The following is a 12,597-nucleotide window of genomic DNA, read 5'->3' as shown; positions in this document are numbered from 1 at the left end:
CAGCCTCAACTGGCTATCTCTTGTTACATACAACTCAAGTTTCATGTAATGTAATGGGGTTACACCTAATTGGTTTTGTTGGCTCAAGGGTTGCATTGTAGTCCTTCAACAACCCAGGCTGCCCAGCTTTGGTGGTGCATGCCTTTAATCCCAGCACTCGGGAGGCATAGGCAGGCTGATCTCTGTGAGTTCGAGGCCAGCCTGGTCTCCAGAGGGAGTGCCAGGATTGGCTCCAAAGCTACACAGAGAAACCCTGTCTCAAACAAACAAACAAACAAAAAACCCAAGCAAACAAAAAAACCAAAAAACAAAAAACCCAGGCACCAGGCTGTTGCTCTACACAAACTGATGGACAGGCCCCATTACTGAAAACACCTAAACAGCACACTGAACATGGAGAAGTTGGGCTGGTGCCTTCATAGAAACTTTACCCCTAAGTTCTGTCTTCTTTTGGTCAGGAAGATACTCTGTGTGCTACCAAAAGGAAAATGTTAACACCAAGCCGCCCATAAACACTCTAATTTGCAACAGTGTCCTGCCTACAGTATATGTTTGGCCATGGTGTCATAAAGCTTCTGAGAGTAATCAACTGATGTCTGATTTGACTCAAAGCAAATTACATGAATTAGAAGCCATACCTGACACTTCTTGGGTGATCAGGAAACTGAAACTTGATAGCCTAAGGACCTAGGGTGAGACCAAATACTATTTTCTTAATAAATAAGTGTAGCATTAAAAATGACACCTAATAACATTCTTGTCTACTTTTTGATAAGCACCTTGATTCACCATCATCAGATGGGAAGCAACAGAGACCCAAATGCATACATTATCCAGGGAGGTAGGTAGGTAGGGAGGGAGGGAGAGAGAGAGAGAGAGAGAGAGAGAGAGAGAGAGAGAGAGAGAGAGAGAGAGAGAGAGAGCAGGGCAGGCAGACAGACAGAGACAGAGACAGAGACAGAGACAGAGACAGAGAGAAAGAGAGCTAGCTACATAAAATCCCTCCAATCAGGCGTCAAGGAACCCAGACAAGGCAGTCATGGCCGATGCCTTAAATCCCATAACTTGGGAGCAGAGGCAGAGGCAGAGGCAGAGACAGAGGCAGAGGCAGAGGCAGAGGCAGAGGCAGAGGCAGAGGCAGAGGCAGAGGCAGAGGCAGAGGCAGATAGATCTCTGAGTTCAAGGCCAGCCTGGTCTACAGAGGGAGTTCCAGAAAGGCCAGTGCTACCCTGTCATGAAAAAACATAGTATTAGAGCCAGAGGAGATGGATCAATATAATCAAATCTCATATACACTCACATAGACTCAGGCAGCATGCACAGAGCCTGCAAACTAGTGCACTGTACTGCACCAGGTACTTTGTATATATACACTATGACTTAAGCTTAGTGTGTTTATGGGATTCCTGAGTTTGCCAAAAGTGGACCTTCCCTTTGGCTCTTTTCCTTCAGTTTGTATGTCTTGTCCACTCACAATGTGTTAGTTTTTTCTTTTTAATTATTTTAAATGATTTATTACTATATTATTATTATTATTATTATTATTATTAGTAGTAGTAGTAGTAGTAGCAATATTTTTTTATTATTATTATTTTATTAGTTCCAGTTAGGGAACAAGCTTATTTCAAGTCCCTTCTCCCTCTCCCTCCCCTCACCCCCAACCCTCCTCCCCCACCCCCAGTCTACCCCCACCCCATCCACCCACCACTCCCCAGGCAGGGTAGGGCCCTCAACTGGGGCTCTGCAAAGTCCACCAAGTCTTCCTATGCTGGTCCTGGGCCCTTCCCCATGTGTCCAGGGCCAGAGTGTAACCCTTCATATGGGATGGGCTCTCAAAGTCCCTTCTTGCACCAGGGAAAAATACTAATCCACCACCAGAGGCTCCCTGGAGTGCAGAGGCCTCCTTATTGACATCCATATTCAGGGGTCTGGATCAGTCTTGTACGGGCCTCCCGGACAGCATCTGGGGTCGATGTGCTCTCCCTTGTTCAGATCAACTGTTCCTGTGGGTTTCTCCAACCTGGTACAGACCCCTTCGTTCTTCATTCCTTCCTCTCTTCAACTAAATTCCCGATTTCGGGTCATTGTATATCTGTGGATGTCTCTCTCTGTTTCCATCAGCCACTGGATGAGGGCTCTAGGATGGCATAAAGAGAAGTCATCAATCTCATTTTAGGGGGAGGGCTTTTAGGTTATCCTCTCCACCATTGCCTGGATTGTCAGATCGTGTCATCCTTGTAGGTCTCTGGAGATCTCCCTGGTTCCAGATCCCTTCTCGGGCCTATAGTGGCTCCCTCTGATATCATATCTCTCATCCTGCTCTCTTTCCTCTATTCTTCCCCCAACTCAATGTTTCTGCCCCTCCATTTCCTCTCCTATTCTCCTTTTCTCTTGCTCTTATTGTAGCAGCTCCTTTCCCCCACCCTCATGCCCCCAATTAGTTCGGGAGTTCATGCCACTTCCATTCCTGGGAACCATTTATCCCTTAGAGCCCTTCATGTTTCCTAGTTCTTATTGTACAGATCTTTCACTTTTTTGGTTAGTGTTACCCCAAGATATTTTATGTTGCTTGTGGATATTGTGAAAGGTGATGTTTCTCTGATTTCTTTCTCGTTGGATTTATCATCTGTATATAGTAGGGCTACTGATTTTTTTTGAGTTAATTTTCTATCCTGCTACTTTGCTGAAGGTGTTTATCAGCCGTAGGAGTTCCCTGGTAGAGTTTTTTGGGTCACTAATGTAGACTATCATGTCATCTGCAAATAGTGAAAGGTTTACTTCATCCTTTCCAATTTGTATCCCTTTGATCCCCTTTTCTTGTCTTATTGCTATAGCCAGAACTTCAAGTTCAATATTGAAGAGATATGGAGAGAGTGGACAGCCTTGTCTTGTTCCTGATTTTAGAGGAAACACTTTGAGTTTCTCTCCGTTTACTTTGATGTTGGCTATTGGTTTGGTGTATATTGCCTTGATCATGTTTAGATATGTTCCTGTTATTCCTGTTCTCTCCAAGATCTTTATCATGAAGGGATGTTGGATTTTGTCAAAGGCTTTTTCAGCATCTAGTGAGATGATCATGTGGTTTTTCTTTTTCAGTTTGTTTATATAGTGGATTACATTGATGGATTTTCATATGTTGAACCATCCTTGCATCCCTGGGATGAAGCCTACTTGATCATGGTGGATGATTTTTCTGATATGTTCTTGGATTCGGTTGGCCAATATTTTATTGAGTATTTTAGCATCGATGTTCATGAGGGATATCTGTCTGTAGTTCTCTTTCTTAGTCATATCTTTGTGTGGCTTGGGTATCAAAGTGATTGTAGCCTCGTAGAAAGAGTTTGGCAATATCCCATCTGCTTCTATTGTGCGGAACAGTTTGAGGAGTACTGGAATTAGCTCTTGTTTGAATTTCTGGTAGAATTCTGCAGTGAAGCCATCTGGCCCTGGGCTTTTTTTGGTTGGGAGGCTTTTGATTACTGCTTCTATCTCATTAGGGGTTATAGGTCGATTTAAACTGTTTATCTGATCTTGATTTAATTTTGGTAAGTGATATTTATCCAGAAAGCTGTCCATTTCCTTTAGATTTTCCAATTTTGTGGAATACAGGTTTTCAAATTATGACCTAAAGATTCTCTGGATTTTCTCAGTGTCCGTGGTTATATCCCCCTTTTCATTTCTGATTTTGTTAATTAGCATGCTCTCTCTCTGCCTTTTGATTAGTTTGGCTAGAGGTTTGTCTATCTTGTTGATCTTCTCAAAGAACCAACTCTTTGTTTCATTGATTCTTTGTACTGTTTTCCTAGTTTCTACTTTGTTGATTTTTGCTCTCAGGTTGATTATTTCCTGGCTTCTACTCCTCCTTGGTGTGTTTGCTTCTTTTTGCTCTAAAGCTTTCAGTTGTTCTGTCAATTCTCTAATGTGACTTTCCTCCAGTTTCTTCATGTGAGCACTTAGTGCTATGAACTTCCCTCTTAGCACTGCTTTCAGGGTGTCCCATAAGTTCGGGTATGTTGTGTCTACATTCTCATTAAATTCTAGGAAGTCTTTAATTTCTTTTTTTATTTCTTCCTCAACCCAGGAATGGTGCAATTGGGAGTTATTCATTTTCCACACAAATGTAGGTTTTCTGCAATTCGTATTGCTGTTGAATTCTAGCTTTAATGCATGGTGGTCTGATAAGATACAGGGGGTTATTTCAATACTTTTGTAACCTGTGGAGGTTTGCTTTGCTGCCAACTATGTGGTCAATTTTTGAGAAGGTTCCATGTGGCGCTGAGAAGAAGGTATATTCTTTTGTGTTTGGATGGAATGTTCTATAGATATCTGTTAAACCCAGTTGTGTCATAACTTCTTTCAGATCCTTTGTTTCTTTGTTAAGTTTCTGTCTAGAGGTTCTGTCCAATGGTGTAAGGGGGGTGTTGAAGTCTCCTACTATAAGTGTGTGTGGTTTTATGTGTGGTTTGAGCTTTAGTAATGTTTCTTATACAAATGTGGGTGCTTTCGTATTAGGGGCATAGATGTTCAGGATTGAGATTTCATCTTGATGGAGTTTTCCTGTGATGAGTATGAAATGCCCTTCTTTATCTCTTTTGATTGCTTTCAGTTTAAAGTCTAATTTGTTAGCTATTAGGATTGCTTCCCCAGCTTGTTTCTTGAGGCCATTTGATTGGAAAATCTTTTCCCATCCTTTTACTCTGAGGTATCGCCTGTCTTTGAATTTGAGGTGTGTTTCTTGTAAACAGCAGAAGGATGGATTCTGTCTTCGAATCCATTCTGTTAGCCTATATCTTTTTATGGGTAAGTTAAGACCATTGACGTTGGGGGATATTAATGTCCATTGTTCATTGGTTCTTCTTTTTTTTGGATTTATTATTGGTGGTATCATTGTGTGTGGATTTTGCCCTCCTGTTTCTTTTGGTGAAATTAGATTAACTACTGCCAGTGTTTTTGTGAGTGTAGTTATGTTCGTTGGGTTGGAGTTTTCCTTCCAGAGCCTTCTGTAGTGCTGGATTTGTGGATATGTATTGTTTAAATCTGTTTTTGTGGTGGAATATCTTGTTTTCTCCATCTATAGTGATTGAAAGTTTTGCTGGGTACAGTAGTCTGGGTTGACATCCATGCTCCCTTAGTGCTTGTAGGGTATCTATCCAAGACCTTCTGGCTTTCAGAGTTTCCATTGAGAAGTCGGGTGTGATTCTGATTGGTTTGCCTTTATATGTTACTTGGCCTTTTTCCTTTGCTGCTCTTAATATTTTCTCTTTATTCTGTAGATTTGGTGTTTTGATTATTATGTGTCGGGGCGACTTCTTTTTGTGGTCCAGTCTGTTTGGTGTCCTGTAAGCTTCTTGTACTTTCATAGGCATATCTTTCTGTAGGTTGGGGAAGTTTTCTTCTATGATTTTGTTGAATATGTTTTCTGTACCTTTGAGCAGTGTTTCTTCACCTTCTTCTACACCTATTATTCTTAGGTTTGGCCTTTTTACGGTGTCCCATATTTCCTGGATATTTTGTGTTAGGGTTTTGTTGGACTTGAGGTTCTCTTTGGTTGATGAATATATATCCTCTAGCGAGTCTTCAGTAGCTGAGATTCTCTCTTCCATCTCTTGAATCCTGTTGGATATACTTACTTCTTTAGTTCCTGATCATTTATCCAACCTTTCCATTTCCAACATGGTCTCATTCTGTGTTTTCTTTATTGTGTGTATTTCAGCTTTCATGCTTTGAACTATTTCAAGAGCTTCCTTCACTTGCTTGGATGTTTTTTCTTGGCTTTCTTTAGATTCTTTAAGAGATTTATTTATTTCTTGAATTTTTTGGTTTGTCTTTTCCTCCAATTCATTTAATTTTTTGTTTGCTTTCTCTTCTATTTCTTTAAGGGATTTTCTTGTTTCCTCTTTAAAGGTCTCTATCAACTTGCTGAGATAATTTTTGAGGTCCATCTCATCTTCATGCTCTGTGTTGGGCTTTTCAGATCTTGCTGGAGTGGAGTCCCTAGATTCTGGTGGTGTCATATTGGTCTTTCTGTTGTTTAGTGAAATCTTATTCTCTCTTCTTCCCATATCTTCTTTTAGTGGGTGCAGGTGGGTTCTCTCTATCTCCTCTTGTGACCCAGTGGTGTGTGGGGGCCAAGAATTCAACGTCCACAACTTTGGATGATCTTGATGCTCCTGGTAGTCTCCTCACTAGTTTCTAGTTCCTAGGTCGTTCGGCGGAATGGAAGAGTGGGGTGCTAGCAGATTCGGGGTGCAGGGAGCTCCTCCCTGCCTGGGCGTGTCTGGCCCAAGCTGCAGGCACAGGCGGGGGTGGGGGGATGGGGGTGGGCAGGGTGTATGCTGTTCTGGCCTGGGGTCGGGAGTGGGGAGAAACTCACCTGGTTCCAGGTCGGTCGGCGGCTGAATGGAGTAGTAGTATTTTTACATTCTATGGTGGTTTGAAAGAAAATGGCCCCCAAAGGGAGTGACACTATTAGGAGATATGGCTATGTTGGAATAGATGTGGTTTTATTGGAGGAATTTTGCCACTATGGAGGCAGGTTTTGAGGTCCCATGTATGGTCAAGCCATACCAATTTTTGCAGTCTACTTTCTGTTACCTGCATATCAACTTGTAGCAGCTCTTTCTCCAGCATCATGTCTGCCTCCATGTTGCCATGCTCCCCACCATGATGATAAGGGACTAAACCTCTGAATATGTAAGCCACCTCAGTTAAACACTTTTCTTTTATAAGAGTTGTCATGGTCACAATGTCTCTTTACTGAAATAGAAATCTTAACTAAGACACTTCCTGACCACAGTTTCTTCTCCCTCATCTCCTCCAAGTCCCTCGTCCCATCTCTCCTATGCACCCACCCCCATCCATTGATTCTTCATTTCTATTCAGAATAGAGCATGCCTCCCATGGGTATTACCCAAATATAGCATATCAAATTGTAATAAGACTAGGCATCTTCTTTCATAATAAGGCTGGACAAGGCAACTCTGCAATAGGAGCAGGGTTCCAAAAGCTAGCAAAAGAGTCAGAGACAGCCCCTGCTGCCACTGTTAAAAGTCCCACAAGAAGACAAAAGTATACAACTGAAACATATGTGCAGAGGGCCAAGGTCAGTCCCAAGCAGGCTCCCTCATTGTCAGTTCTGTTTTGTTCTATCTTGTTTTTATTTTATTATTTATTAAAAAGAAAAAAATCTACTAAGTCTTTTTCTCATCAATTTTCTCATCATATGCCCCTTCTCCAGGGGAACAATGTTTGTCTCTTTTAGGGTCCTCCTTGTTTACTAGATTCCTCTGGCAGTGTGTATTGTAGGCTGGTAATCCTTACTCTATGTCTAAAATCCACATATGAGTGAGTACATATCATATTTGTCTTTTTGTGATTGGGTTACCTCTTTCAGAATGATTTCTTCTAGTTCCATCCAATTTCCTGCAAATTTCAAGATTCCATTGTTTTTTTCCGCTGAGTAGTACTGAAAATGTACCACATTTTCTCTATCCATTCTTCTGTATAGGGACATCTAGGCTGCTTCCAGTTTCTGGATATTACAAATAGTGCTGCTATGAACATTGTTGAACAGATGTCCTTGTATGAATGTGCTTCTTTTGGGTATATGCCTAGGAGTGGAATTGCTGGATCTTGTGATAGACTGATTCCCATTTTCTTGATGAGTCGCTATACTGATTTCCAAAGTGGCTGTACAAGTTGACACTCCAACGAGCAGGGGAGAAGTGTTTCCCTTTCTCCACATCCTCTCCAGCATAAACTGTCATTGCTGTTTTTGATTTTAGCCATTCTAATAGGAGTAAGATGGTGTCTTAGAGTTGTTTTGATTTGCATTTCCCTGATGGCTAAGGATGTTGAACACTTTCTTATGTGTCTTTCAGTCATTTTAGATTCTTCTATTGAGAATTGTCTATTTAGTTCTGTACCCCACTTTTTATTTGGATTGTTTGGTGTTTTGGAGACTAGTTCTTGATTTCTTGTAAATTTTGGAGATCAGCTCTCTGTGAGATGTGGGGTTGGTGAATATTTTTTCTCAGTTTGTGGGCTGCCGTTTTGTCTTTCTGACTATGTCCTTTGCCTTACAGAAGCTTCTCAGTTTCAGGAGGACCCATTTATCAATTGTTGATCTCAGTGTTTGTGCTACTGGTGTTATGTTCAGGAAGCGGTCTCCTGTACCAATTAATTCAAGGGTATTTCCCACTTTATGTTCTAATAGGTTCAGTGTGGCTGGGTTTATGTTGAGGTCTTTGATCCATTTTGACTTAAGTGTTCTGCAGGGCAAAAGGCTTGGGTCTATTTGTAGTCTTCTACATGCATTCTACAATATTTTCTATCAACATGAGAAAAACATTTATACTTGAGGGGACTCATTTCTTTTTATGGTTGACATTAAATATTTTCCATAAGAATGAGTCCTTTAAGGAAACAGTCTTCCCATCTTGAACGGTTTGAATGGAAGTAAATGCCGTCAGTTGTTGCTTTAATACATTTAAATGTTTGTGAAAAATATATACTAAAATATCTCTCATGCCTCATAGATGAATAAGAAAGTATCTTTTCATTTTTTTATGTTTTTCAATGGTATTTGATGTTCAAAAAATAATGAAGTGAGGAATAAAACTATAAAACTATGTATTGGGCTGGCCTGATCCCTACTGAGGTGAGTGTACCCTCTGCTCCTGCCTGACTCCTGCCCAACATCCCATTCAACCCGGGTGTCTCTGGGCCTGCATCTGCTTGGAGTGAACCCGCACAGCCAGGGAGGAGCTCCCTTAGTCTAGAAACACCTCACTGTTCCTTTCCCCTTTGCCTACTAAGGCCTGACCCTTACTGAGTATGGAGACTACCAAGAGAGGCAAGACTATCCAGAGCTGCAGACATTGAAGTCTTGGCCTACACATACCACCAGGTGACAAGAGGAGACAAAGAGACCCCACCTGCGCCCACTGGAAGAAAAGAGGGGAAGAAGATAGAATAAGAACACAATCAACATCAGAAAGACCAATATGACACCACCGGAATCTACAGAATCCATACTGGCAAGATTTGAAAAGCCCAACACAGAGGATGAAGAAGAGATGGACCTGAAAAATTATCTTAGGAAGATGATAGAAACTATTAAAGAGGAAATGAGAAAATCCCTTAAAGAAATAGAAGGAAAAAACAAGCAAAAAATTACATGAATAGGAGGAAAAGACAAAACAAAAAATTCAAGAAATGAACAAATCTCTTAAGGAATCTAAAGAAAGCCAAGAAAAAACAACCAAACAAGTGAAGGAAGCACTTGAAACAGTTCAAGGCATGAAAGCTGAAATAGACACAATAAAGAAAACACAGAACGAGGGGATTCTGGAAATAAAAGTCTGGATAAATTATCAGGATCTAAAAATGTGAGTGTAACCAATAGAATTCAAGGGATGGAAGAGAGAATCGCAGTTGTTGAAAAACTCACTGGAGGATACACAGTCATTAAACAAGGAAAATCTCAAGTCCAAAAAATCCCTAACACAAAATATCCAGGAAATATGGGACACCGTGAAAAGGCTGAAGCTAAGAATAATAGGTATGGAAGAAGGTGAAGAAACACAGCTCAAAAGTACAGCAAACATATTCAACAAAATCATAGAAGAAAGCTTCCCCAACCTATAGAAGGATATGCCTATGAAAGTATAAGAAGCTTACAGAACACCAAACAGACTGGACCACAAAAAGAAGTCGCCCCGACACATAATAATCAAAACACCAAATCTACAGAATAAAGAGAAAATATTAAGAGCAGCAAAGGAAAAAGGCCAAGTAACATATAAAGGCAGACCTATCAGAATCACACCCAACTTCTCAATGGAAACTTTGCAAGCCAGAAGGTCCTGGATAGTTATCCCAAAAACACTAAGGGAACAGGGATGTGAACCCAGACTACTGCACCCAGCAAAACTTTCAATCACTATAGATGGACAAAACCAGACTGACACAATACATATCCACAAATCAAGCACTACAAAAAGTTCTGGAAGGAAAACTCCAACCCAACAAAGATAACTTCACTCACAAAAACATAGGCAATAGATAATCCAACTTTACCAAACAAGAAAAGAAACAGAAGGGCAAAAGAAACAGGAGGTTGAAATACACACAATGATGCCACCAACAATAAATCCAAAACAAACAAGAACCAACATTCAATGGACATTAATATCCCTCAATGTCAATGGTCTTAACCTGCCCATATAATGATACAGGCTAAAAGAATGAATATGAAGACAGAATTCATCCTTCTGCTGTATACAAGAAACACACCTCAACTTCAAAGACAGGCGTTACCTCAGAGTAAAGGGTTGGGAAAAGATTTTCCAATCAAATGGGCCCAAGAAACAGGCTGGTTTAGCAATCCTAATATCTAACATATTAGACTTCAAACTAAAATCAATCAAAAGAGATGAAGAAGGGCACTTCATACTCATCACAGGAAAAGTCCATTAAGATGAAGTCTCAATCCTGAACATCTATGCCCCAAATAAAAAGGTACCCATATTTGTAAAAGAAACATTACTAAAGCTCAAACTACACATAAAACCACACATACTTATAGTAGGAGATTTCAACACCCCACTTTCACAACTAGACAGGACCACCAGAGAGAAACTTAACAAAGAATCAAAGGATCTAGCCAAAGTTATGACACAACTGGGTTTAATAGATATTTATAGAACATTTCACCCCAAAACAAAAGAATATACCTTCTTCTCAGCGCCTTCTCTAAAATTGACCACATAGTTGGCAGCAAAGCAAAACTCCACAGATACAAAAGAATTGAAATAACCCACTGTATCTTATGAGATCACCATGCTTCAAAGTTAGTATCAACAACAATACAAATTGCAGAAAACCTACAAACTCTTAGAAATTTAATAACACCCAATTGCACCAATCATGGGTTGAGGAAGAAATGAAAAAAGAAATTAAAGGCTTCCTAGAATTTAACGAGAATGTAGACACAACATACCCGAACTTATGGGACACCCTGAAAGCAGTGCTAAGAGGGAAGTTCATAGCACTAAGTGCTCACATGAAGAAACTGGAGAAAATTCACACTAGAGAATTGACAGAACAACTGAAAGTTTTACAGCAAAAAGAAGCAAACTCACCATGGAGGAGTAGACACCAGGAAATAATCAACTTGAGTGCCGAAATCAATAAAGTAGAAACTAGGAAAACATTACATAGAATCAATGAAACAAAGATTTGTTTCTTTGAGAAGATCTACAAGATAGACAAACCTCTATCCAAACTAACCAAAAGGCAGAGAGAGAGCATGCTAATTAACAAAATCAGAAATGAAAAGGGGGATATAACAACGGACACTGAGAAAATCCAGAGAATCATCAGGTCATACTTTGAAAACCTGTACTCCACAAAATTTGAAAATCTAAAGGAAAAGGACAGTTTCCTGGATAGATATCACTTACCAAAATTAAACCAAGAACAGATAAGCAGTTTAAATCGACCTATAACACCTATTGAAATAGAAGCAGTCATCAAAAGCCTCACAACCAATAAAAGCCCAGGGCCAGATGGCTTCAGTGCAGAATTCTACCAGAAAATCAAATGACAGCTAATACCAGTACTCCTCAAATTGTTCCACACAATAGAAGCAGAAGGGACATTGCCGAACTCTTTATGAGGCTACAATCACTTTGATACCCAAGCCACACAAAGACACAACAAAAAAGGGAACTACAGACCAATATCCCTCATGAACATCGATGTAAATATACTCAAAAAATATTGGCTAATTGAATCCAAGAACATATCAGAAAAATCATCCACTATGATCAAGTAGGCTTCATCCCAGGATGCTCAGATGGTTCAACAAACTAAAATCCATGAATGTAATCTACCATATAAGCAATCTGAAAAAGAAAAACCACATGATCTTCTCACTAGATGCTAAAAAAGTCTTTGACAGAATCCAACATCCCTTCATGATAAAGATCTTGGAGAGAACAGGAATAACAGGAACATATCTAAACATGATCAACGCAATATACACCAAACCAATAGCCAACATCAAACTAAATGGAGAGAAACTCAAAGCGTTTCCTCTAAAATCAGGAACAAGACAAGGCTGTCCACTCTCTCCATACCTCTTCAATATTGTACTTGAAGTTCTAGCTAGAGCAATAAGACAAGAAAAGGGGACCAAAGGGATACAAATTGGAAAGGAAGAAGTCAAACTTTCACTATTTGCAGATGACATGATAGTCTACATAAGTATGAAAAACTCTACCAGGGCACTCCTACACCTGATAAACACCTTCAGCAAGGTGGCAGGATAGAAAATTAACTCAAAAAAATCATTAGCCTTACTATATACAGATGATAAATGCAATGAGAAAGAAATCCAAGATACATCACCCATCACAATATCCACAAGCAACATAAAATATCTTGGGGTAACACCAACCAAAAAAGTGCAAAACCTGTACAGTAAGAACTTTGAGTCTTTAAAGAAAGAAATTAAAGAAGATACCAGAAAATGGAAAGAACTCCCATGCTCTTGGATAGGTAGAATCAACATAGTAAAAATGGCAGTCTTGC

The sequence above is a fragment of the Cricetulus griseus genome, chromosome 2, assembly GCF_003668045.3.
Source record: "Cricetulus griseus strain 17A/GY chromosome 2, alternate assembly CriGri-PICRH-1.0, whole genome shotgun sequence".
NCBI lineage: Eukaryota > Metazoa > Chordata > Mammalia > Rodentia > Cricetidae > Cricetulus > Cricetulus griseus.
Note: the sequence above shows the minus strand (reverse complement) of the source record.